Genomic DNA, 22,092 nt, shown 5'->3' with positions numbered 1-22,092 from the left:
GGCTGGGGTTTTTGCCTTGCGGTAGTACCGCTTGGGAGGCGCGATAGTACCGCGCTTGCGGAAGTACCGCCCCCAGTTCCTGCGCGTCTGTTTATCTTTCTGTCGCTGGGGTTGCGGCAGTACCGTGGGTCGGTACGGTAGTACCGCACAGCTGTGCGGTAGTACCGCTTGGTTGCAAGCAGTAGTACCGCGCGGCCTTGCGGTAGTACCGCTGGCCAGGCACGGTAGTACCGCTGGCCGCGGGCTGGTTGGTGGGTAACAGTTGGATATTTGTCCCACACTATATAAGGGGTCCCCTTCTTCCCCATTGACTCACCTCTTCCACCCCAAAGCTCCATTATTTCTCTAAGCTCCATTTTCACCCGATCTCATTCCCTAGCCGACCAAACTTGTTGATTTGCTCAGGAGTGGTTGAGAAGGCCTCGATATACACTTCCACCAAAGATATTTGATTCCCCCCACTAATCCCTTGCGGATCTTGTTACTCTTGGGTGTTTGAGCATCCTAGACGGTTGAGGTCACCGCGAAGCCATAGTCCATTGTGGTGAAGCTTCGTGGTGTCGTTGGGAGCCTCCAATTGAGTTGTGGAGATTGCCCCAACCTAGTTCGTAAAGGTTCGGTCGCCGCCTCCAAGGGCACCAATAGTGGAATCACGGCATCTCGCATTGTGTGAGGGCGTGAGGAGAATACGGTGGCCCTAGTGGCTTCGTGGGGAGCATTGTGCCTCCACACCGCTCCAACAGAGACGTACTTCCTCTCAAAGGGAAGGAACTTCGGCAACACATCCTCATCTCCACCGTCTCCACTCTTGGTTATCTCGTGCCTTTACTTGTGCAAGCTTATTTGTTTCATATATCTTGCTTGCTTGTGTTCCTATCCTTGTTGCATCATATAGGTTGCCCACCTAGTTGCATATCTAGACAACCTACTTTGATGCAAAGTTTAAATTGTTAAAGAAAAGCTAAAATTGTTAGTTGCCTATTCACCCCCCTCTAGTCAACCATATCTAGGAGTGGTGTCTGGTTTCAAGTCGATGATGAATTCGACAGCTCTAGCAGGGGGAATCCCTGGAAGTTCTTCCGGAAAGACGTCTTGGAATTCATGAACGACGGGAATGTTTTCAATGCCCTTGAGTGGTGCAGCATTCAATGCATTCAAGGCATAAAGTCATGCCTCGACATTCTGAACTAGATGAGCCTGGTAAGTAACTATTTCATCGAAAGGATGTAGCAGATGGACGGTCTTAGTGGCGCAAACTATAGAAGCAATATGCGCTTTCAACCAATCCATCCCCAGAATGAGGTCAATGTTAGACGACTTCAGGATAATGGGAGAGGCATAGAATTCCAGCCCTTCGATTTCCACGGGGACGTCGATGCCAACCAATCAGGTTTGACATTGTCCCACGGGGGTTTTTACCACTACCGAAGTGTTCATCTCCTCACATTTAACGTCGTGCTTGTATGCAAAATCTTCTGACATGAATGAATGCAATGCTCCTGAATCGAATAAAACAGATGCAGGTACTGAATTTACGAGGAGTGTACCCATCACAGTAGCAGGCTTGTCTTGAGCTTCATTAAGATCAACGTGGTTGGCATGAACGCGACCATAAGACCTGGCATTGTTGTTGCGAGGCTAGTTGCTTCCACGACCAGCTACAGGAAGGGCCAGTTGATTCTGGTTCTAAAAGCAGTTCCTGGCGAGGTGACTTGGTTGGCCACACTTGTAGCACAGACCATTATTGGGAGTGGGAGCAGGAGCTCGGGGTGGTGGAGCTGGAAGTCTTGGCTGCCTAGTTGGTGGGGGAGGCAGACGCGGTGTAGCATAGGACTGCCTTGGAGCAGGTGCAGTTGGCTGGTACATGCTGTTGGGAATCCATATCCTACGCTTCTGCGAGGATGGGCCCGAAGATGAGCCCGTGTCATGGTTGCGCCTGTGAGATCTCTGGTGTTCCTGCAGACCAATTTCGACATTGATGGCCTTGTTCACCAAGGTGGCAAAATCGGCAAAGTCGTGCACTAGAAGTGCGAGCATGATATCAGCTTGAAGGCCATCACGGAACTTCTCCTATCTGCATGCATCAGTTGTAATGTCTTCTTCAGCATAGCGGGACAAGTCCAGAAACTCCCGCTGATAAGCTTCCACAGTTTTGTTGCCTTGGGTGAGGCTGCGGAACTCGCGCTTCTTACGGTCCATGACTCCCTGAGGAATGAAGCGAGCACGGAAAGCTTCTTGGAAGTCTAGCCAGGTGATGATTGTTCCAACCGGCAGAGTACGCCTGTGGCTGTCCCACCATTGAGCAGTGGGTCCTTTCAAGAAGAAGGAAGCAAAGGTGACATAGCTGGCAGGGGCTACATCAGCCGACTCCATCTCATAGGTGATGTCACGGAGCCAGTCATCAGCATCCAGAGGCTGAGTTGAGCTGCGGTACACGGTTGGGTTGAGGCGCATGAAATCATGCAGAGTCACTTGGGTTGGCTGCTGGTTCATATTGGGGCGAGGAAACTGAGCCATAATATTCTCCATGAACTGGCGATTCAGCTCAAACTGTTGCATCATCCCAGCCATGTACTCAGCCGGTGGTGAGGGATGGCCACCACGACCACGACCACCTGGTCTAACCATCCTGCTAATATATAACAGGGGTAGTTAAGCATTGAGAATTAGCAAGGGCAAAATTCATTCATGATGAAACATGCATAATGAAAGGAACACGATAGACACTACATAGTAGTTGGCATATCTTACAAAGGAGATTATGCATAGAGTTCGGTACACAGAGTTCAGTACATAGGCTAAGAACATCATAGGCGGCACGCAGGCTCGCGGCGAATGCATCTAACACTAACAAGCAAGCCTACATCAGTCCCAGGAGGAACTATGGAGGTAGGTGTAGCCGGATAGCTGGTAGTGATGCGACGGGAAGTCCTCCGCGTGAGTAGCCTGGGGTCCGCGGATACTCTGGTGCGGAACCCATCGCGCAGGTGGCAGAAGAGGACCAAGTGCGGGAGAGTAGCCTCCCACATCTGGCCAGCCGACGCCCTGGGCATCACGGTCCTGGTAGGGTAGATCACAGAACGCGACAGATCACCAGATCGGATAGAGGGGTGCAACAGCGTCAGAGCATGGTACAAGTGCTGACGGGTGGTGTACAGCTCGTGGCAAAGAGCTCGGTTAGCTCTATCCAGCCCATCAGCATGCAGAACCAGGTTCTGATGGTAGAAGGGCTCTCGGGTGACAGTGGAGTAGGCAGCAGTGTAGTACCCCTCCGCACCAACATCGGATGCGATAGCAATGTGCCCGAAAGGGGAGGTGTCCAACTCATGATACTCTCCACGAAGATGTGTCAGAGCAGCATAAGCAGCATCGTGGACCGCCATATCGATAGTCACTCCAACACCATGAGCAGTGTGCAGCACGGTAGTGGAGTCATACTCCCGAGAGTAGAGGTGGACGATAGCACGGTACTGCTCCTGGTTAAATTCCTGGTACTCCTCGTAGACAGTGTACTCAGGGTGCCAGTGATAACCCAGATAGGTCATCATCTCAACCAACACAGCAGGTGATCCTGAGGCACTAATGGACGTCGTGTGGCGCACGACCTGTCTTGTGGGTTCCATCTGAAAACAAAGGTGTTTCAAGGGAGTCAAATGACAGTGTGGATAATGTTCAAATACTACTCTAATGAATAACTAGGGCTTATCCAACTTTGGGGTGAACGTGGTCACGGGATCTTAATGTTAGAGTTAGTAAAATCGTTTAACCTAAGTAGAAGAGAGTTCAGAGTCCCAGAGTAAGGATCAAGGAGTAAAAGATCCTAATACCACCCAGATGGCGACGTGGGCCCGTAAGGCACACAACCATGTTAGTAAAAAGTTTTGTAATGTCTAGACTCGACTTCGGCCAAGGAGTGTGGAATGGGGATTCCTACAGGCAGTCGGCTCTGATACCAACTTGTGACGCCCCTAATTCGTGAATCAACCGCGGGTACTCGACGAGCCGACCCGACTTTAGTCACAACATATATCATGTGTAATATGTATAGTATATACCCGTGATCAACACCCGACGTGATCACGGCCCGATAGTATAGCATGGCAGACAGACAAGAATGTAGGGCCACTGATGATAAACTAGCATCCTATACTAAGCATTTAGGATTGCAGGTAAGGTATCAACAATTGTAGCAACAATGACAGGCTATGCATCGGAATAGGATTAATGGAAAGCAGTAACATGCTACACTACTCTAATGCAAGCAGTAGAGAGAAGAGTAGGCGATATCTGGTGATCAGAGCGGGGGCTTGCCTGGTTGCTCTGGCAAGAGAGAGGGGTCGTCAACACCGTAGTCGTACTGGGTAGCAGCGGCGTCGGTCTCGGTGTCTAGCGAGAGAAGAGGGGGAAGAAACAATAAATATTAAGCACATGCATAGCGATGCATGACATGTCAAGTAGTGGTGCTAGGGGTGCCCTAACGCGGTATGAGGTGGTACCGGTGAAGGGGGGGAACATCCGGGAAAATAACCCTGGTGTTTCGCGTTTTCGGACAGATGAACCGGAGGGGGAAAGTTGCGTGTTCACTATGCTAGGGATGCGTGGCGGACGAACGGGCAGCGTATCCGGGTTCGTCTCGTCGTTCTGAGCAACTTTCATGTACAAAGTTTTTCCATCCGAGCTACAATTTATTTTATATTAATTTTAAAAGATTTAAATCATTTTTAGAATTTATTTAATTATTTGAAATCAACATTATCCAGAATAGTGCACGCTGACGTCAGCATGACGTCAGCGGTCAACAGGGGGTTGAGTGGGTCAAACTGACGTGTGGGTCCCGTCTGTCATTGACTGAGATTAACTAAAACAGATTAATTAGTTTAATTAGTAATTAGGTTAATCTAATCAGTATTAGTTAAGTTAATTAATTTAATTAACTAAATAATTAATATTTTTATTATTTTCTCTTAATCTTTTGTTTTTTATAAACGTTCCAGGGGCTAGGCCCCACATGTCATTGGGTCAGGGGGGGCATAGCGGGTTCGGGCATTGCGGGCGCCGCCCGAACAGGTGCAACGAGTGCCAGGACCCGGTCGGAGCGGGGGAGGCCGCTTGAGGGGGCGAGCAGGGGCGGTGCGCCGGCGACGAGCGCGGCATGACGGCGAGGCAGCGCGTGGGCGCGCGCGCAGGAGGGTCAGGCGAACCACGGGCGGAGCACGGCAGCGGGACCGCGGCGAGGAGCAGCGGTAGGCACGGCGCGAGCGGAGACGGCCAAGGCGGCATCGCGCGCGGGAGGACGGCGGGAGGGGCGTGGCCGTGCGCGGCCGTGGCGAGCTCCAGTGTGGGCGCGCGCGAGCGAGTAGCAGCGAGGACGCGGGTGCGCGAGAGGCGGCGGCCCGCGTGTGAAAACGTCGGTCGCGGGGCAGGGGCTCGCGCACGGGTTGCGGCGAGGGGGGTGGCGAGGGCACGTGGCAGCCGGCGTGGTGCGGTGCCGTGAGGCCAAGCGGGGACGCGGCCGGGCAAGGGGGAAGAGGGGGGGCCAGAGCGGGCAGCGACAGCCGCCCCGCGGCCAGAGAGCAGCAGCAGAGGCCGGGCATGGCGGAGCTTTGCGAGAGCGGCGCGGGGGTGCGCATCGGGGCGAGGGAGAGAGAGGAGGGGCGCGAGCTCACGGTGGGCGTAGGAACCGTGGCAGCGGTTGTCGGGGTGGTCGACGGAGACGACCGGGACGAAGCAGAAGCAGTCCGGCGGGGGAGCGCTCCGGTGAGGCGGCGTCCAACGGCGAGGCGGCGTTGGGCGGCGGGGTCGAGGCGTCACGGCGACCTCCTCCTCTCGATCCCGATGCAATCGGGGGGGAGGGGGAGGAGATATTTTTCATGTGTGGGGGGGGAAGTGGGGTGGTGGCCGGTTAGGGTTTCGGGGGCGTGGGGGTTAAGCGAGTGGGGCTGGGCCGGTTAGGGCCAGATGGGCTGGTTGGGCCCGGCCTGCTGGGCCGAAGCCCAGTGGGGGGTGATTGCTTTTCTTTTTGTTCTTTTTTAGTTTTGTTCTTCTACTTTTACTTTTATTTATTTATTTTTATTTTCTGTTGAAATTCATTTTAAAATATTCAAGCAACAGTAACCGACGTGATGTGGCATGATTAGCGCGGGATTACTGTAGCATGATTATCCGGGCGTTACAGTAAGGTTGAACCCAAAGCTAAGCACTTCTCCCATTGCAAGAAAGATCAATCTAGTAGGCCAAACCAAACTGATAATTCGAAGAGACTTGCAAAGATAAACCAACCACACGTAAAAGAATTTAGAGAAGAATCAAATATTGTTCATAGATAATCTGGATCATAAACCCACAATTCATCGGATCTCGACAAACACACCGCAAAAGAAGATTACATCGAATAGATCTCCAAGAGAATCGAGGAGAACTTTGTATTGAGATCCAAAGAGAGAGAAGAAGCCATCTAGCTACTAGCTATGGACCCGAAGGTCTGAAGTAATCTACTCACACATCACTGGAGAGGCCATGTAGTTGATGTAGAGGCCCTCCGTGATCAATGCCCCCTCCGGCGGAGCTCCGGAAAAGGCCCCAAGATGGGATCTCTCGGGTACAGAAGGTTGCGGCGGTGGAATTAGGTTTTCGTGGTGCTCCAGGATGTTTGCGGGGTACGTGGACTTATATAGGAGGAAGAGGTAGGTCGGTGGAGCAACGAGGGGCCCACGAGGGTGGAGGGCGCGCCCCCCTACCTCGTGGTCTCCTAGATTGTTTCTTGATGCCCACTTCAAGTCTCCTGGATCACGTTTGTTGAGAAATCACGTTCCCGAAGGTTTCATTCCGTTTGGACTTCGTTTGATATTCCTTTTCTGCGAAATACTGAAATGGGCAAAAAAACAGCAATTTGGGCTGGGCCTCCAGTTAATAGGTTAGTCCCAAAAATGATATAAAAGTGTAAAATAAAGCCCATTAAAATCCAAAATAGATAATATAATAGCATGTAGCAATCAAAAATTATAGATACATTGGAGACACATTAGAAAGCAGGGCCATGCACACATAATTCAGCTGAGACTAAATGACAGCGAAGGGATTGAGTGGGAAGCAGGATGTCCGAGGAGACTGAGGCGGCAATATAGAGCGAGTATAAATCCTTTTAAGCATGCCACCCATCCAACGCAGCAACTCTGCATCGGCAGAAATCATTATAGCAGCTGTAGAGCCCCCAGCTCTAATGAAAGCAAGCTGAGCTTCAGGAACACCATTGATGAAATTATCAGCCAATTCCTCCACTTATGAGTATTCAGACCATACATCAGAGAGGTTATCCATGATATTCTGCTCCTGTGGCACTCCATCCATTAAAGAGGGCCCATCATACTCAAAATAGGTTCTGAAGCTGAACCCAGAGTACGGAGGTGGTATGATTGGCCAAGCTCTCCAACCGTTATCTTGCACCTGGTCATACTCCTGCTCCTCACCGTTCCATAACGCTGCATTAGCAGCCTGCTGAGCCTCCATCTCATCAATCCTAGCTTGCTACATGAGGGTGTAGTATGGTAGTTCCTACAGATGGGGGAGGCATTCAACAGAGGTGGGCTATCTTCATTCCCTACCAGACCCGGAGTAGTGTTTCTACCACTGAGCACATAAACAGGGACCGACCAAGATCTGCCAAGACCAAGTAACATCCTGACTATGGTGTTGACCAGACTATGAGGAACCTTAGCAACATCTTTAATGTGGCACTTGACAAGGACACGAGCTTTGTTTTCATCCGGTATCGGTCGGGCAAGAAGCTTACCAAACTTGGAAACAACCTTATACACATAGTTTTCAGTCATGAAATCCATAGGAAAAGCAAGCATCAGGATCCACACTTCATATTGGAAGCCAGGCATTCTCATATTAATCCCTTCATCATGGCGGATCAAAGAGAAATGTGAATCATCAGTTAAAGCATGCGAACCCTCTCTAATGGCTTCATCCCGACTCTGAACAACAAGAAAAGCAACACAACCAACAACAATCGGATAGACAAACTCATCCTCAATCTGATACTCAAGATCCTCCCTAATGATGCGACAGACTTCCTCGAGCCAAAACCTCTTCTGATGATCTGGTACTGAGGGATTGATCTCTATCAAGGCGTACCTGTCATGGTTCAGCAACGGCTCATCGATGACCATAATGCTTCTCTGGATCCGATGATCTGGCCCGCGCTCAATGTTGGAGCCAATGGGGGTGAATGCGAATGGTCGGGCTGGGAAGTTTGCCATGGTGGCGACACTAGGGTTCGCCTGAAGCACGGAGGCGTCTGGAGCAGTCGATGGCAGAGCAAGAGCAGGGGTGGCAGGGGAGGTGCACGAAACTGGGAAGACTGGTGAAAGAACATGCGGTGCCCCCATGTTTGGTTTTGGTAATTGATGACAATCTCTATGGACTAATGGTTGCCTTGAGTTATGTTATATTTGAAGGTTTTGTCCATAGGCTTTTCTTGGACTACATGTGTTGGTTTCAAGGAGAGTTGGTGTCGACAAAGGTGCTATTCAAGGAATTACCTAAAGATTGGTCATGTTGCCGTGTGCAAGTTCAAGTGATGCATCACGAAGAGATCACGTGCTTGAAGCTTGCCGTCCATTGTGGTGACAATGGGCTTGTGAAGATGTGTGGAAGAGTGGCTCACCCATAGTGGAGTATGGGGGAGCAATCAACTAGTCTTCATCGAGCCAACACAATCAAGAAAGGTGGTCCAACTTGAGGGAGTCAAGATAGTCATCATCTAGCTCAAGTGGACCATGTGCAAGGCAAAGGTTTGCCCTTGATAGGTTTTCTATTTTACCGGTCTCATGATGGTAGTTGGGAGACCGGGTTATAGGATCGATTGACGTACTATCAAGGGGGGCTCTCGATGAGTAGCTTGATCGTATCATTCGTAGAGAGCTCAAACCATTGCATCCTTGCATCACTTTTATTGGTTCTTGTTTGGTTCTTCTCTTTATGAGTTTTGGAGCTTATGGTCATCTTGATGGCAAGCTCGAGTTCATCGAAAACGGAGTTCACATGCATCTTCTATGATGTTTTCGATGTTGGAGGTTTTGCCGGTTCTTCTCGGTTGGAGGTTTCACTCCTCTATTTGTTGGCATACCTCCCCTATACCTCCCCTGCCTCTTCTTACGAGTCGCTGTTTTGATGCTACTCGTCGTCTTGTTTCCAACAAGCTTGAGTTTGCTCAATTCGGAGCTCATATGCAGAAGTTATGGCAGTTCTGGTTTTCCGTGGAGTTTGCTTGTTTTCTTGGAAGTAACTTTTGTCTGGTCCCAGCGGTAGTACCGCGAGCCCAAGCGGTAGTACCACTTGGAGCTCTCAGCCGTAGTACCGCTGCAGTACCGCTCTACTACCGCCTTGATTTTGGGTCCTGCTCTTTTCATGTTGGGTTTAGCAGTAGTTGCACGGTAGTAAGGCACGGTAGTACCGCCTAAGCGGTAGTACCGCTCCCGTCGGGCGGTACCGCTACTACATTACTGCCGCTGTACTCTGCTCTGCCCTGCCTCTTTTGGTCCCATGTTCTGCTCCTCCAGCGGTAGTACCGCTGGGGTGCGCGGTGGTACCGCTTATATGCGGTACTACCGCCCCAAGGTTCATGTTTTGTTGCTCCATTTCCCTGTTTCTTCCGCCCGAGCGGTAGTACCACTCGTGTGCGAGCTGAGCACATAACGGTTGGATTTTCCCCCTCCTATAAAAGGGGGTCTTCTTCCCCAATGAACCTTATCCTTTTTAGCTCGTGTTCTTCCCCCATTGTTGACCTTCTTCGAGCTTGTTAACTCTCAATCCCTCCATGGTTTCTTGCTAGTTTTTGAGGGAAAAGAGAGAGAGATCTAGATCCACATTTCCACCAATCACTTTCTCCTCTATGTGTGGGGAACCCCTTGTATCTAGATCTTGGAGCTCTTGGTGTTCTCCTTCTTGTTCTTCCTTTCATTTTCCTCCATAGCATTAGTTGCTTTGGTGGGATTTGGGAGAGAAGGACTTGGGCACTCTGTGTGCCCTTGACATTGCATTTTGTGCATTGGTTTGAGTTCTCCATGGTGATACGTGGAAGTTACAAGTTGAGAAGCTTATTACTCTTGGGTGCTTGGTACCCTTGAGCTTGTTCCTCTTGGGTGCTTGGGCGCCCTAGACGGTTGGTGGTGTTCGGAGCTCAATCATTGTGGTGTAAAAAGCTTCGGGTAAGTGTCGGGGTCTCCAATTAGGTTGTGGAGATCGCCCCGAGCAATTTGACGGGTACCGGTGACCGCCCCCAAGGGTTGCCAAAGTGTACGGGTTCGGTGACCGCCCCCAAGGGTTGCCATTTGTACGGGTTCGGTGACTTCCCTCAAGGGTCCCTTAGTGGAATCACGGCATCTTGCATTGTGCGAGGGCGTGAGGAGATTATGGTGGCCCTAGTGGCTTCTTGGGGAGCATTGTGCCTCCACACCGCTCCAAACGGAGATTAGCATCCGCAAGGGTGTGAATTTCGGGATACATCGTCGTCTCCGCGTGCCTCGGTTATCTCTTACCCGAGACCTTTACTTATGCACTTTACTTTGTGATAGCCATATTGTTTCTTGTCATATATCTTGCTATCACTTAGTTGTTTATCTTGCTTAGCATAAGTTGTTGGTGCACATAGGTGAGCCTAGTTGTTGTAGGTTTTGTGCTTGTCAAATTAACCGCTTGGTTTATTCTGCATTTGTTCAAGCCTAAACCGTAATTATTTTAAAGCGCCTATTCATTCCCCCTTCTAGGCACATCCATGATCTTTCAACTGGGTTGGATTGGGGCCCCAGGGCGGTGGAGTTGATAGCTGCGGGGGGAGGGAGTCGTATCGACATGCAATGGGAGCGTGCCACGTCACTAGTATCAGTGATTTTCTGTTTCACTTTCCACACGCGATCCCGATTTTTACCATGTATATCCTGATTATTAGGCGGCTGGATACTATTCCGTTCCACACAGATTGGCAAAGTTCGTTCAAGGATTTGGGCTGCCAAACATATTTGGGCCCATGTTTGCCTCCATGGCAGTATGCATGGCCCATGAAGCTACAATTACTACACTGCTTAAGGCATGGACAGTTGGTGGTTGAATGGCCACCCTGGCTACAAACTAGGCATAAAGGTTCCGTGCGGCCCATCATGCATGCTTTCATCAGCTCATACTGTTTAGCAGAACATATACATTGGTCGATGGAATGTATGCAACGTTGGCAGAAGATACCTGGGCAGTCCGGAGCTAGATGGCCATGCCGAGAGCATTTCAGGCATTTCAAGAGCCTAGAATCAATATAAGCCTATGGTGGCACATCCTTGATTTGAACCATAGACTTAATATCATGATCAGAATAACCAGCTTGCCAACCATCCATAATGTGATACAATTTATCATTCGAGATGGAATTCCAATACGTTTCCCTGAAACGATGTCCTTGAAAGTAGGGACCAACAGAAGGCAACTTATCTTGTTGGTTGAAAACAAAATCTCCCAACCGAATATTCAAATCCGGATCCGAAATAATTGGAAAATTAAACTTTCCAAAGGAGATGTCCTCGGTGGCCGGAGCAATACTCAAGCTCAACGCCGACGAGATGCTCTGAAGCCCATCACTATCACTCTTGAAAGAATGAGATTGAGCTGTCATGCATTGCTGATCCTGAAGCCATTTAGATTTAATAACAATCGGACGAAAGCCCACCTCAGGAAGTTGAATATCCGCATGACAAACATTATCAGACTGATCAAGGCATGAATTAAGATCACCATGAAAGAGATGGAAATGATAAACGAAATCCGGCCAAATTTGATCCTTAAGCCCATAGATAAAATGACCAACTCTATTGGAAGCCACCGAGAACCGGAAGCGGCGGTCACTTAGCCGCAAAACCCTAAAACCCGAACTGAGACCACCAATGCAAGATTGGAGGGCTAGGGCCACCGATTCCTCTGTCAACGGAAAGGATGTCGAGGAAAACGAGACCACCAGGAAGAATTCCTTGGTGGATCCGGGATTGGCCGATGAGAAGTGCACTGTAGATTTGAACTTGTCACGTACCTGAGATTCAATCGCCAAACCCGGGGAGAAGTCCCAATGGAGGAGACTCTCCATGATGGCGTGGTGGCTGCCACGGCCGGAGTGGCCAGTGACAGGAAGGTGGCCGCCGGGGCCGGAGTGGCCACCGGCGATGGTCGCCTAGGGAGTCGCCTAGGAGAGGGAGTCGCCTAGGAAAAGTTCCTTGGATTTCCATCCCTTGCATATTATAGTTCATCACGAAGCCTTTATAGCTTGGTGGTAGTGATTGAAGAACTCTGTCAATGACACTATCATAAGGAAGATTAACTCCCGGCTGAGTCAAGTGGTTATGGTACCCAGACATTCTGAGTATGTGTTCACTGACAGAACTGTTCTCCTCCATCTTGCAGCTATAGAACTTGTTGGAGACTTCATATCTCTCAACTCAGGCATTTGCTTGAAATATTAACTTCAACTCTTGGAACATCTCATATGCACCATGACGTTCAAAATGTCTTTGAAGTCCCGATTCTAAGCCGTAAAGCATGGCACACTAAACTATCGAGTAGTCATCAGCTTTGCTCTGCTAGACGTTCATAACGTCCGGAGTTGCTCCCGCAACGGGCCTTGCACCTAGCGGTGCTTCAAGGACGTAATTCTTCTGTGTAGCAATGAGGATAATCCTCAAGTTACGGACCCAGTCTGTGTAGTTGCTACCATCATCTTTCAACTTAGCTTTCTCTAGGAACGCATTAAAATTCAAGGGAACGGTAGCACGGGCCATTGATCTACAACAACATAGATATGCAAAAACTATCAGGACTAAGTTCATGATAAATTAAGGTTCAATTAATCATATTACTTAAGAACTCCCACTTAGATAGACATCCCTCTAGTCATCTAAGTGATCACGTGATCCATATCAACTAAACCATGTCCGATCATCACGTGAGATGGAGTAGTTTTCAATGGTGAACATCTCTGTGTTGATCATATCTACTATATGATTCACGTTCGACCTTTCGGTCTCAGTGTTCCGAGGCCATATCTGCATATGCTAGGATCGTCAAGTTTAACCCGAGTATTCTGCACGTGCAAAACTGTCTTGCACCCATTGTATGTGAACGTAGAGCTTATCACACCCGATCATCACGTGGTGTCTCGGCACGACAAACTATCGCAACGGTGCATACTCAGGGAGAAAACTCATGCCTTGAAATTTAGTGAGGGATCGTCTTATAATGCTACTGCCATACTAAGCAAAATAAGATGCATAAAAGATAAACATCGCATGCAATCAAAATATGTGACATGATATGTCCATCATCATCTTGTGCCTTTGATCTCCATCTCCGAAGCACCGTCATGATCTCCATCGTCACCGGCTTGACACCTTGATCTCCATCGTAGCGTCGTTGTCGTCTCACCAACTATTGCTTCTACAACTATCGCTACCACATAGTGATAAAGTAAAGCAATTACATGGCAATTGCATTTCATACAATAAAGCGACCACCATAAGGCTCCTGCCAGTTGCCGGTAACTTTTTACAAAACATGATCATCTCATACAGTAACTTATATCACATCATGTCTTGACCATATCACATCACAACATGCCCTGGAAAAACAAGTTAGACGTCCTCTACTTTGTTGTTGCAAGTTTTGCGTGGTTGCTACGGGCTTCTAGCAAGGACCGTTCTTACCTACGCATCAAAACCACAACGATTTTTCTTCAAGTGTGCTGTTTTAACCTTCAACAAGGACCGGCCATAGTCAAATTCGATTCAACTAAAGTTGGAGAAACTGCCACCCGCCAGCCACCTTTATGCAAAACAAGTTGCATGTCTGTCGGTAGAACCGGTCTCATGAACGTGGTCATGTAAGGTTGGTCCAGTCCGCTTCATCCAACAATACCGCCGAATCAAAATAAGACGTTGGTGGTAAGAAGTATGACTATTATCGCCCACAACTCTTTGTGCTCTACTCGTGCATATCATCTACGCATAGACTTGGCTCGGATGACACTATTGGGGAACGTAGCATACAATTTCAAAAAGTTTCCTATGATCATGCAAGATTTATCTTGGAGATGTATAGCAATGAGAGGGGGAGAGTGTGTCCACGTACCCTCGTAGACTGAAAGCGTAAGCGTTCGTATAACATGTTTGATGTAGTCGAACATATTCGTGATCCAACTGATCTAGTACCGAACGTATGACTCCTCTGAGTTCAGCACACGTTCAGCTCGATGACGTCCCTCGAACTCTTGATCCAACAGAGGGTCGAGGGAGAGTTTCGTCAGCACGACAGCGTGGTGACAGTGATGGTCATGTGATCTGTGCAGGGCTTCGCCTAAGCACTACGACGCTATGACCGGAGGAGTAAACTGTGGAGAGAGACGCCGCACACGGCTTGGAACAATTGGTGTGTCTCCAAGGGGTGCCCTTCCCATGTATATAAAGGAGGGAGAGGGAGGAGGCCGGCCCTAAGGGGCGCACCAAGGGGGGAGTCCTACTAGGACTCCACTCCTAGTAGGATTCGCCCCCCCCCCCTTTTCCTTTCTCATGGAGGGGGAAGAGGGAAGGGAGAGGGAAGAGGAGAAGGAAATGGGGGTGCGCCCCCTCCCCTAGTCCAATTCGGACTCCCTATGGGAGGGGAGGCGCAGCCACCCCTTGTGGGCTGCCTCCCCTCTCCCCTATGGCCCATGAAGGCCCATTACTTCCCCCAGGGGTTCCGGTAACCCCTCGGTACTCTGATAAATATTCGAAACATCCCAAAACCATTCCGGTGTCCGAATACCTTTGTCCAATATATCAATCTTTACCTCTCGACCATTTCGAGTCTCCTCGTCATGTCCTTGATCTCATCCGGGACTCCAAACAATCTTCGGTCACCAAAACACATAACTCATAATATAAATCGTCATCGAACGTTAAGCGTGCGGACCCTACGGGTTCGAGAACTATGTAGACATGACGGAGACACATCTCCGGTCAATATCCAATAGCGGAACCTAGATGCTCATATTGGTTCCTACATATTCTACGAAGATCTTTATCAGTCAAACCGCAATAACAACATATGTTATTCCCTTTGTCATCGATATGTTACTTGCTCGAGATTCGATCGTCGGTATCTTCATACCTAGTTCAATCTCGTTATTGTTAAGTCTCTTTACTCGTTCTGTAATGCATCATCCTGCAACTAACTCATTAGTCACATTGCTTGCAAGGCTTATAGTGATGTGCATTACCGAGAGGGCCCAGAGATACCTCTCCGATACTCGGAGTGACAAATCCTAATCTTGAACTATGCCAACCCAACAAACACCTCCGGAGACACCTGTACAGCATCTTTATAATCACCCAGTTATGTTGTGACATTTGATAGCACACAAGGTGTTCCTCCGGTATTTGGGAGTTGCATAATCTCATAGTCAGAGGAATATGTATAAGTCATGAAGAAAGCAATAGCAATAAAACTTAACGATCATTATGCTAAGCTAACGGATGGGTCTTGTCCATCACATCATTCTCCTAATGGTGTGATCCCTTTCATCAAATGACAACACATGTCTATGGTCAGGAAACTTAACCATCTTTGATTAACGAGCTAGTCTAGTAGAGGCATACCAGGGACACTTTGTTTTGTCTATGTATTCACACATGTATCAAGTTTCCGGTTAATACAGTTCTAGCATGAATAGTAAACATTTATCGTGATATAAGGAAATATAAATAGCAACTTTATTATTGCCTCTAGGGCATATTTCCTTCACTCTTGATGATATGTCTGTTGTGTAGCTAATTGGTCATGGATTACGGAGGATAATTCCTCCTTCACCACTCCCGATAATGACTCTGTCGTGCAGCACCTCAAGTGTGAACCCTTCGAGGGTGATTCCTCCAAGGTCACCTTGACAGTTACATCGAGTGGGAATCCATCGAGGGTGATTCCTCGGATTTCCCCCTTGATGTTATGGACACATGGTTACCTTGACTTTTCCTCAGAACCTTGTTGATGTCAGGTCAGCCCTAAGGGGTACCCGCGAGAGATGTGAAGTCGGGTTGACTATGAGAGTACCCGTGAGATAATTATGTGGCATGACCAGGTAGTCTTGGCCCTTTCCGTAAGTCCGCAAGACGGGGCGACGGGACCACAGATCGTGGATAATAGATCGTCTTTGTGCACTCCCAAGACACTAACGAGTTTGGATATGTGATCTGAGTAGGCCTATGGCCTTTTTGCACTAACCATCACACGGGAATAAGTATGGTCACTCGGCATCGTACAATTGTTCTGAATGCTCACTGACGTCAGCAGTTTAGCGGCGCGCCCCCGGTTGGACGGGAACCACCTGCGCTTGTATTAGGGGGTGGGTCTACTCCACACCTCATTCGCAATGCGCAAGATTTCAAAGCATGATTGGCCCATGACCCCTTCGCATTTAGGATGTAGACCGGCGTGCTGGCCTCTTTGTTGAGCCCAGGTAGGACTACGGTGTGTTGGTCAGTCGAGGTCGGGCATGACCCAGAAAGTGTGTCCGGCCAAAGCTAATCGAGCCTGTTGGGTAAGTTGGTGCACCCCTGCAGGGAAGTTAATCTATTCGAATAGTCGTGTCCACGGTAACTAATACTCGGAGTTGTATCCCGATCTATTACAACTACAACTGGATACTGGAGACACTACTGGATATGATGGCTCCGGGATTGCTTTCTTGCAGGGAGTTGAGGGAGGATTGATACGTCTCCAACGTATCTATATTTTTTGATTGTTCCATGCTATTATATTATCAACCTTGGATGTTTTATATGCATTTATATGGTATTTTATATGATTTTTGGGACTAACCTATTAACCTAGAGCCCAGTGCCAGTTTCTGTTTTTTCCTTGTTTTTGAGTTTTACAGAAAAGGAATATCAAATAGAGTCCAATTGACGTGCCAATTTTTGATGATTTTTTATGGACCAAAAGAAGACCCCGGAGTAAAAGAGTTGGGCCAGAAGAGTCCTGGGACGTCCACAAGGCTGGGGGGCGCGCCCACCCCCTGGGCGCATGGGCCTACCTTGTGGACGACTTGGGCACCTCCTTGACGTGAGACCGACGCCAAAAATTCCTATAAATACAGAAACCTCCAGAAAATAACCTAGATCGGGAGTTCCGCCGCCAGAAGCCTCTGTAGCCACCAAAAACCAATCTAGACCCATTCCGGCACCCTGCCGAAGGGGGGAATCCCTCTCCGGTGGCCATCTTCATCATCCTGGTGCTCTCCATGACGAGGAGGGAGTAGTTCTCCCTCGGGGCTGAGGGTATGTACCAGTAGCTATGTGTTTGATCTCTCTCTCTCTCGTGTTCTTGAGGTAGCATGATCTTGATGTATCGCGAGCTTTGATATTATAGTTGGATCTTATGATGTTTCTCCCCCCTTACTCTCTTGTAATGGATTGAGTTTTCCCTTTGAAGTTATCTTATTGGATTGAGTCTTTAAGGATTTGAGAACACTTGATGTATGTCTTGCATGTGCTTATCTGTGGTGACAATGGGATATCACGTGATCCACTTGATGTATGTTTTGGTGATCAACTTGCGAGTTCCGTGACCTCGTGAACTTATGCATAGGGGTTGGCACACGTTTTCGTCTTGACTCTCCGGTAGAAACTTTGGGGCACTCTTTGAGGTTCTTTGTGTTGGTTGAATAGATGAATCTGAGATTGTGTGATGCATATCGTATAACCATACCCACGGATACTTGAGGTGACATTGGAGTATCTAGGTGACATTAGGGTTTTGGTTGATTTGTGTCTTAAGGTGTTATTCTAGTACGAACTCTTGAATAGATCGATCAGAAAGAATAACTTTGAGGTGGTTTCGTACCCTACCATAATCTCTTCGTTTGTTCTCCGCTATTAGTGACTTCGCAGTGACTCTTTGTTGCATGTTGAGGGATAATTATATGATCCAATTATGTTATTATTGTTCAGAGAACTTGCAGTAGTGAAAGTATGAACCCTAGGCCTTGTTTCAACGCATTGCAATACCGTTTATGCTCACTTTTATCATTAGTTACCTTGCTGTTTTATATTTTAATATTACAAAAACCTTTATCTACCATCCATATTGCACTTGTATCATCATCTCTTCGTCGAACTAGTGCACCTATAAAATTTACCACTGTATTGGGTGTGTTGGGGACACAAGAGACTCTTTGTTATTTGGTTGCAGTGTTGCTTGAGAGAGACCATCTTCATCCTACGCCTCCCACGGATTGATAAACCTTAGGTCATCCGCTTGAGGGAAATTTGCTACTGTCCTACAAACCTCTGCACTTGGAGGCCCAACAACGTCTACAAGAAGAAGGTTGTGTAGTAGACATCAAGCTCTTTTCTGGCGCCGTTGCCGGGGAGGTTAGCGCCTGAAGGTATATCTTTAGATCTTGCAATCGAATCTTTTTGTTTCTTGTTTTATCACTAGTTTAGTCTATAAAAGAAAACTACAATAAAATGGAATTAAGAGTACCTCATATGCTTCATCTTTTTAATATCTTTCGTGAAAATAAGGATTCCAATAATTGTGCCAAAATGTTAGAAGAAGAATGCATTAGAATGTTTGGCACTAAATCTTTGTATGATGAGCATGATTGCAATGTTGTTAGTATGAATTCCTTGAATATCTATGATGCTAATGATATGCAAAGCCACAAGCTTGGGGATGCTATGTTTGATGAAGATGATATTTTTTGCCCCCCAAGTTTTGATGAGCAAATTTATTTTGATGATAGCATGCCTCCTATTTATGATGATTATATTAATGAAAGTGGGTTTGGAAGAGTGTCAATGAGGGAGTCCTGGATTAGGGGGTCTCCGGACAGCCGGACTATATCCTTTGGCCAGACTGTTGGACTATGAAGATACAAGATTGAAGACTTCATCTCGTGTCCGGACGGGACTCTACTTGGCGTGGAAGGCAAGCTAGGCAATATGGATATGTATATCTCCTCCTGTGTAACCGACCTTGTGTAACCCTAGCCCCCTCTGGTGTCTATATAAACCGGAGGGTTTCAGTCCGTAGGACAACATACAATCATACCATAGGCTAGCTTCTAGGGTTTAGCCTCTCCGATCTCGTGGTAGATCAACTCTTGTAATACTCATGTCATCAAGAATAAATCAAGCAGGACGTAGGGTTTTACCTCCATCAAGAGGGCCCGAACCTGGCTAAAACATCGTGTTCCCTACCTCCTGTTACCATCCGCCTTAGACGCACAGTTCGGGACCCCCTGCCCGAAATCCGCCGGTTTTGACACCTACAGTCAACTTTAGAAAGTAATGATCCCACTATTTTTGAGGGTGTTGAATCTTATTGTGATCATTATTAAAGTGGGTTTTGAGAGGTCATGACTTTAGTTAATGTTAATCCCACTATTTTGGAAGAGTGTCAACTTTGCATACAAGTAGATCATGAAAAGAATGCTCTATGTGATGGTTATATTGTTGAATTCATTCATGATGCTACTGAAAATTATTATGAGGGAGGAATATATGCTTGTAGGAGTTGCAATAATATCAAGTTTCCTCTCTATGTGCTGAAAATCTTGAAGTTATCCTTGTTTTACCTTCCTATGCAAGTTGATTCTTGTTCCCACAACTTGTTTGCTCACAAAATCCATATGCATAGGAAGTGGGTTAGACTTAAATATGCCTGTCATATGCTTCATGATGCTCCCATTATGTTTCAATTCTTATCTTTTATGTGGGCATCATTGAAATCATCATGCCTAGCTAGGGGCGTTAAATGTTAGCGCTTGTTGGGAGGCAACCCAATCTTTATTTTTATTCTTTGATTTTTTCTCCTATTTATTAATAAATAATTCATCTAGCCTCTATTTATATGTGGTTTTATGTTTTAATTAGTGTTTGTGCCAAGTAGAACATTTGGGAAGACTTGGGTGAAGTCTTTGTGATCTTGCTGTAAAAAACAGAAACTTTAGCGCTCACGAGTTTTGCTGCCATTTTTTACTGGAGAGTGCGATTAGGTTGATTCTTTTTGAAGATGATTAATAGACAAATTCCTCGCATCCACCAATTTATTTCAGAATCTTTGGGGTTACATAAGTATACGTTTGATACTGATTACTACAGGCTGTTCTGTTTTTGACAGATTCTGTTTTCTATGTGTTGTTTGCTTATTTTGATGAATCTATGAGTAGTATCGGAGGGTATGAACCATAGAGAAGTTGGAATACAGTAGATATTGCACCAATATGAATTTACAATGAGTTCATAACAGTACCTAAGTGGTGATTTATTTTCTTATACTAACGGAGCTTACGAGTTTTCTGTTAAGTTTTGTGTTGTGAAGTTTTCAAGTTTTGGGTAAAGATTCGATGGACTATGGAATAAGGAGTGGCAAGAGCCTAATATTTGGGATGCCCAAGGCAGCCCAAGGTAATATTCAAGGACAACCAAGAGCCTAAGCTTGGGGATGCCCCAGAAGGCATCCCCTCTTTCGTCTTCATTCATCGGTAACTTTACTTGGAGTTATATTTTTATTCACCACATGATATGTGTTTTGCTTGGAGAGTCATTTTATTTTGTTTTGTTTTGCTTGCTGTTTGAATAATATCCCAAGATCTGAAAGTCTTAAATGTTAGAGAGTCTTCACATAGTTGCATAATTATTCGACTACTCATTGATCTTCACTTATATCTTTCGGAGTAGTTTGTCATTTGCTCTAGTGCTTCACTTATATCCTTTTAGAGCACGGCGGTGGTTTTATTTTAAAGAAGTAGATGAACTATCATGCTTCACTTATATTATTTTGAGAGTCCTAAACAACATGGTAATTTGCTTTGGTTATGAATTTAGTCCTAATATGATGGGCATCCAAGAGGGATATAATAAAAACTTTCATATAAAGTGCATTGAATACTATGAGAAGTTTGATACTTGATGATTGTTTTGAGATATGAAGATGGTGATATTAGAGTCATGATAGTTGAGTAGTTGTGAATTTGAGATATACTTGTGTTAAAGTTTGTGATTCCCGTAGCATGCACGTATGGTGAACCGTTTGTGATGAAGTCGGAGCATGATTTATTTTTTGATTATCTTCCTTATGAGTGGTGGTCGGGGACGAGCGATGGTCTTTTCCTACCAATCTATCCCCCTAGGAGCATGCTCGTAGTACTTTTTTTAGATAACTAATAGATGTTTGCAATAAGTATGTGAGTTCTTTATGACTAATGTTGAGTCCATGGATTATACGCACTCTCACCCTTCCACCATTGCTAGCCTCTCTAATACCGCACACCTTTTGCCGGTATCATACACCCACCATATACCTTCCTCAAAACAGCCACCATACCTACCTATTATGGCATTTCCATAGCCATTCTGAGATATATTGCCATGCAACTTTCCACTGTTCTGTTTATTATGACACGCTCCATCATTATTGCTTTGCATGATCATGTAGTTGACATCTTATTTGTGGCAAAGCCGCCGTTCATAATTCTTTCATACATGTCACTCATGAGTCATTGCACATCCCGGTACACCGCCGGAGGCATTCACATAGAGTCATGTTTTGTTCTAAGTATCGAGTTGTAATCCTTGAGTTGTAAGTAAATAAAACTGTGATGGTCATCATTATTAGAGCATTGTCCCAGTGAGGAAAGGATGATGGAGACTATGATCCCCCCACAAGTCGGGATGAGACTCCGGATGAAAAATAAAAAGAAAAGAAAAAAGAGGCCATAAAAAAGAGAAGGCCCAAAAAATGAGAGAAAAAGAGAGAAGGGGCAATGCTACTATCCTTTTACCACACTTGTGCTTCAAAGTAGCACCATGATCTTCATGAAAGAGAGTCTCCTATGTTGTCACTTTCATATACTAGTGGGAATATGTCATTATAAAAATTGGCTTGTATATTCCAATGATGGGCTTCCTCAAAATGCCCTAGGTCTTCGTGAGCAAGCGAGTTGGATGCACACCCACTTAGTTTCTCTTTGAGCTTTCATACACTTATAGCTCTAGTGCATCCGTTGCATGGCAATCC

The sequence above is a fragment of the Triticum urartu genome, chromosome 7A (assembly GCF_056163025.1).
Source record: "Triticum urartu cultivar PI428250 chromosome 7A, HENAU_Tu73, whole genome shotgun sequence".
NCBI lineage: Eukaryota > Viridiplantae > Streptophyta > Magnoliopsida > Poales > Poaceae > Triticum > Triticum urartu.
The sequence above is the reverse complement of the archived record's forward strand: the minus strand, read 5'-3'. Positions refer to the sequence as shown.